The sequence below is a fragment of the Lutra lutra genome, chromosome X (genome assembly GCF_902655055.1).
Source record: "Lutra lutra chromosome X, mLutLut1.2, whole genome shotgun sequence".
Taxonomy (NCBI): Eukaryota; Metazoa; Chordata; class Mammalia; order Carnivora; family Mustelidae; genus Lutra; species Lutra lutra.
Window position 1 is genome coordinate 80,370,132 of NC_062296.1, and position 5,997 is coordinate 80,376,128.

Consider the following 5,997-nt stretch of genomic DNA (forward strand, 5'->3'; position numbering starts at 1 on the left):
GAAATATGACTAAATGCTCACTTCACAGCGCATACACTTCTCCAATATAATATTCTTGTAGAATGCAGACTTGCTGAAGGAATCCTTAGCTAAGAAAGATCTCAGGCAGAGAACCATAACTGCTTTAGGTAGGAGACTCATCTGTGTAATTGTGACTACTGAGAGCATAGGAAGGGATACTGATAAAGCTCTCTTTTACTCTGGAATGCTGTAATATAGGCAAAGCATCATAATCAGTGTTGTGGGACATAGTGTTTCCTACACATTTTCTTCCCATCAGTGACCATATGGTGCATTTGTAATTTGGTTTCTCAGTTTTCATATTCCACCAGGACTTATTTACCATACTTAAGAAGAATGTAATTAATATGGCCATACATGTTTGACATACTTTGCATGACATAAGAACACTAGAGAAAAAGCCTGGCAATAAAATGACATTGTGTGTAGACTAGGAGCAAGCTGAGAATGAGGATACAGTGCCAATTTGCATGAAAACCAGGTGTTCTCAGCGTGAATTTAGGTGAAGTATGGCTCATGACTCTTTCCTCGGAGCAGTTTATAGTTGACTATCAAAATAGTTTTTGCTTTGTTTTAAATGAGAAAAAGTGCAATGATGTGTCTTCAGATTTTTCCTCTTTTTGTATCTTTTCCCTTACACTTTATCCTGCTATTTTAACAATTTTGGATCATATATTAAGAAATTTTACTTTTACAACCACAAATTCATATAACCAAGAAGAATCAAATAAAGGTAATGAAATAGAATGATTCTATTAAAGCCAAAATGTTTCTGTGCAAAACTTAGTAGTTCCACTAGATGGTAGCAAATGGTTATATTTTATACCTTTACAGTGACTGTATTATTTACAAAATGCTCACATTTCTTTCTTTTTAAGATTTTATTTATTTACTTTTTAAAGTAAACTCTATACTCAATGTGGGGCCAGAACTCACAGCCCTGAGATCAAGAGTTGCATGCTGTACTGACTGAGCCAGCCTGGCACCCCCAAATACTCACTTTTCTAAAATTAGAAAAAACAGTTCTGGAAAAGTGAAAATTATATCCGAAATACTGCTTCCTTTGGAGAAGGTAAAACACAGTTGAGTGCAAATCTGTAAAAGAAAATGTGGATAAAACTTCTTTTCCTAGGGCGCCTGGGTGGCTCAGTCTTTAAGCTCCTACCTTCGGCTCAGGTCATGATCCCAGGGTTCTGGATCAAGCCTGACATCAGGCACCATGCTCAGTGGTAAGCCTGCTTCTCCCTCTCTCACTCCCCCTGCTTGTGTTCCCTCTCTCACTGTGTCTATCAAATAAATAAATAAAATCTTAACAAACAAACAACCCCCCTTTTTTCCCTAATAAAGTAGTCTCTTCAAATGGCAAGAAAACACCAGTTCTGGGCCTGGTTTCTGATGACTTTTGACCTGGATTTGATAAAATTTTGCAGAAAGTCATGGGTCCTGTATTGAGTAGTTCTCTTAATGTTATGCGATGTATAGTCTTTAAAATGACCTTTCCCTGGGGCGCCTGGGTGGCTCAGTGGGTTAAGCCTCTGCCTTCGGCTCGGGTCATGGTCTCAGGGTCCTGGGATCGAGCCCCATGTCGGGCTCTGCTCAGTGGAGAGCCTGCTCCCCCCCCCGCCTGCCTCTCTGCCTATTTGTGAGCTCTCTCTCTCTGTCAAATAAATAAAATCTTTAAATTAAAAAAAAAAAAAGACCCTTCCCTGGAGTTGGGCAGTGGCAGTGGTATGGTGCTGAGCACACACTGTGCTTTACAAGCAGCAGTGGCCAGGGAGGCACCCCGGCCATCACAGCCTCTGTGCTGGTGTAGCCACAATTGCTCCCTCTGCTCTTCCTCTCTTTGCTAGCACCATGGCTGATCAGCTGACCAAAGAACAGATTGCTGAGTTCAAGGCAACTTTTTCCCTCTTTGACAAAGATGGCAATGGCGCAACAGAGGAACTTGGAACTGTTACGAGGTCACTGAGTCAGAAACCAGCAGAAGCCTAATTGCAGGATATGACCAATCTCAGAATTTTTTACTATGGGGGCTAGAAAAATGAAAGATACAGACAGTGAAGAAGAAATCTGTGAAGTGTTCCGAGTCTTGGCAAGGATGGGAATGGTTATATCAGCGTAGCAGAACTCTGTCATGTCATGACAAACAGGAGAAACACAAACAAATGAAGAAGTAGATGAAATGATCAGAGAAGCAGATATTGATAGAGATGGACAAGTCAGCTCTGAAGAATTTATACAGATGATGACTGCAAAATGAAGACCTACTTTCAACTCCTTTGCCTCTCCCAGAAGAATCATGTGGAATCTTTTACTAACATCTTGCAAAAAAGTTCATTTACTCATTCTCTTTCTACAAAGCAAAACTGAATGTCAAAAGTGCCTTCTGTCCACACACAAAATTTGCATGTATTGGTTGGTGGTCCTGTGCCCTAAAGACCAAGCTACACATCAGTTTATGATACAAACACTTGTACTACCTTAATGATAAGGAAGCACTTGGTGGACTCCTTACAGTTCCGTTTGCTAATGATTAATGCACTTTTTGGCGTTGCCAGTTTCTCATGCATGCAGTTTGACAGTTGAGCATAGTCAGGCATTTGTCTTAAAAATGAAAAATGAGGGGTGCCTGGGTGGCTCAGTGGGTTAAGCCTCTGCCTTCAGCTCTGGTCATGATCTCGGGGTCCTGGGATCGAGCCCCACATCAGGCTCTCTGCTCCAAGGGGAGCCTGCCTTCTCCTTTCTCTCTGCCTGCCTCTCTGCCTGCTTGTGATCTCTCTCTGTCAAGTAAATAGATAAAATCTTAAAAAAAAATGAAAAATGAAAAAAACAAATTTGAAACCTATTCAAAAGGGGTCTAGTTCAGTTTGTTAGTATGTGTTGTCATAGCTGGTTTACTGAAAACAAACATTTAAAATTGGTTTACCTCAGGATGCTGTACAGAAAGATGGGTGAGGGATAAACTGTCTAGATGTAGCCCCACTTAGCAGGCCAGCCCTCTTGTACTTCTGTGTGTCCTGACCCCTGGTGATGGTGACACACATTCTGGTGGCATCCTGCATGTGTTGGTTTAGTTGTGTTTTTACCAGAGTGAAATGTGTGTCAGGCTGTCACCATTCACACAAAATTTTTAAAAAGAAAACTTTAGGGGCGCCTGGGTGGCTCAGTGGGTTGGGCCGCTGCCTTCGGCTCAGGTCATGATCTCAGGGTCCTGGGATCGAGTCCCACATCGGGCTCTCTGCTCAGCAAGAAGCCTGCTTCCCTCTCTCTCTCTCTGCCTGCCTCTCTGTCTACTTGTGATCTCTCTCTGTCAAATAAATAAATAAAATCTTTAAAAAAAAAAAAAAAAGAAAACTTTAACAAGAGAGCATTTTGGGACTCTCTGTTTTTAAAACCCTCTGAACTATGATTTGGTGCCAGCAGAGTAGGCTGTGGCTGTGGACCTCAGCACAACCATCAACATTGCTGTTCAAGAAATTGCAATTTATGTCCATGTCAAGTTATAGATGCTTGTCTTTTTTTTTTTTTCAATAAAAAGACCATTAACTTAAAAAAAAATTAACTTTCCCTGGATTCCCATGGTGGGTCATGAAGTTGGTTGTGTTGAAATAAAATATGAAATTAAGGGAACACTTGAAGGAGTTAAATTTGACAATGGAATAATAGCATAAGCATTTTAAAATAAGCTTTGTGTTGGAGAGGATGTGGAGAAAGTGGAACCCTCTTATACTGTTGGTGGGAATGCAAGTTGGTGCAGCCACTTTGGAGAACAGTATGGAGATTCCTTAAGAAATTAAAAATGAGCTACCCTATGCCCCTGCAATTACCCCAAAGATACAGATGTAGTGAAAAGAAGGGCCATCTGTACCCCAATGTTCATAGCAGCAATGGCCACAGTCGCCAAACTGTGGAAAGAGCCAAGATGCCCTTCAACGGATGAATGGATAAAGAAGATATGGTCCATATATACAATGGAGTATTATGCCTCCATCACAAAGGATGAATACCCAACTTTTGTATCAACATGGATGGGACTGGAGGAGATTATGCTGAGTGAAATAAGTCAAGCAGAGAGAGTCAATTATCATACGGTTTCATTTATTTGTGGAGCATAAGGAATAACATGGAGGACATGGGGAGATAGAGAGGAGAAGGGAGTTGGGGGAAATTGGACAGGGAGATGAACCATGAAAGACTATGGACTCTGAGGAACTGACTGAGGGTTTTGGAGGGAAGAGAGGTGGGAGGTTGGGTGATCCTGGTGGTGGGTATTAAGGAGGGCACATATTGCATGGAGCACTGGGTGTGGTGCATAAACAATGAACCTTGGAACACTGAAAAAAAATAAAATTACAAAAAAAATAGTAAGCTTTTATCTGCTTTTGACCTTGATTTTATAAACTTTTCATTAGTTTTGCCAAGCAGAATTTCATATTGCTAGTGTGCTAGTGGTTCATGGTTTAACTAAGGATAACCTAATTGAAAATAGACATTTCTAAAGAGGGATAGGATTGAAGCAAACAAATGAGTGGTATTACATATGTATGTAGTTTGTTTAAAGATTCACCCATGGGAGACATTTGGGGTGTTTCCAGGTTTTGGGTTTTACAAAGAAAGCTGCTATGAATACTCATTTATAGGTTTTTGCGTGAATATAATTTTCATTCCTCTGGGATAGATAAATACACAGGTTTTCAATCACTGAGTCATATGGTGATTACATGTGTAGTTTTAAAATAATCTATCTAATTTTTCTGTAGTGGCTGTACTCTTTTACATTTCCACCATCAACATGTTGGTGATCAAGTTTCTCAACATGCTTGTCAGCATTTAGTGTTGTCATTATTTTATATTTTAGCCATTCTGATAGGTATAAAGTGGTTTCATTGTAGGTTTAATTTGCATTTCTCTGATGGATAATGATATTGAACATATTTTTATGTATTTATTTATCATCCCTATATCTTCTTTATTGAAATGTCTGTTCATACTTTTTGCCCATTTTCTAATTGAACTGTTTACTTTTTCACTGTTGAGTTTTTAGTGCTCTTTGTGTATTATATATATTGGCCCTTTGTCAGACATGTGGCTTTGAAATACTTTGTCACAGTCTGCAGCTTCTTTTTGTCTTCTTAACAGGTTTTTCACAAAGGAAGAGTTTTTAATTTTGATGAAGCCCATTTTACCAGATAGATTCTTTTACTAGATTTCTTATTTGAGATTCAGGTTGTGAAGGAACACATAATAAGACAATTATTTGAGCTCCACTGTAATATATTATAATTTATAATGAGCTTGTTCCATTCTGGACTAAATACTTTAATAAAAACCATGAGAGACTATGGACTCTGAAAAACAATCTGAGGGGTTTGAAGGGGCGGGGGGTGGGAGGTTGGGGGAACCAGGTGGTGGGTATTAGAGAGGGCACGGATTGCATGGAGCACTGGGTGTGGTGCAAAAACAATGAATACTGTTATGCTGAAAAAAAAAAAACCAATTTACCTATATTCTTGTGAGTAATAAAACTACTTATCTTTAATTCCTCTCGTCTACCTCAATTAGATTGAAAATTTTTTGAAGGTAAGGATTGTGTTCTTTCATCCTGAATCCTCTTTAAATTTGAGTATAGGTTCTCATACAGAACAAATGTTCAACAGATATATTTTAATATTCCATCAAGGCATCATGGCAGGGTATTAAGAGGTACAGTTTGGAATATTTAGTTAGAATTCTGGCTTTGTCCCCTTGTCTGCAGTGAAAACATTGTGTCAGTTATTTCACTTCTTTGGGCTTCAATTTCCTTACCTAACATTTTGGATAATACTATCAATGGGCTTGTCATGGAGTTCAAATGAGATCACATGTGTAAGGCATTCAGTAAGCTGCTTGACACTTATTAGAGTGTGTATAAATGGTAACTATTGCAATTATCAGCCCCATAATTTTATATTTCAGCTTCATAATTTCAGATTATAG

General features: G+C 39.1%; 1 pseudogene; it reads left to right on the plus strand.

Moving 5' to 3' along the window:
• The first annotated feature begins 1,875 nt into the window (after positions 1–1,875).
• LOC125091847 (calmodulin-1-like) lies at positions 1,876–2,281 on the plus strand (annotated as a pseudogene).
• The last annotated feature ends 3,716 nt before the right edge of the window (positions 2,282–5,997 follow it).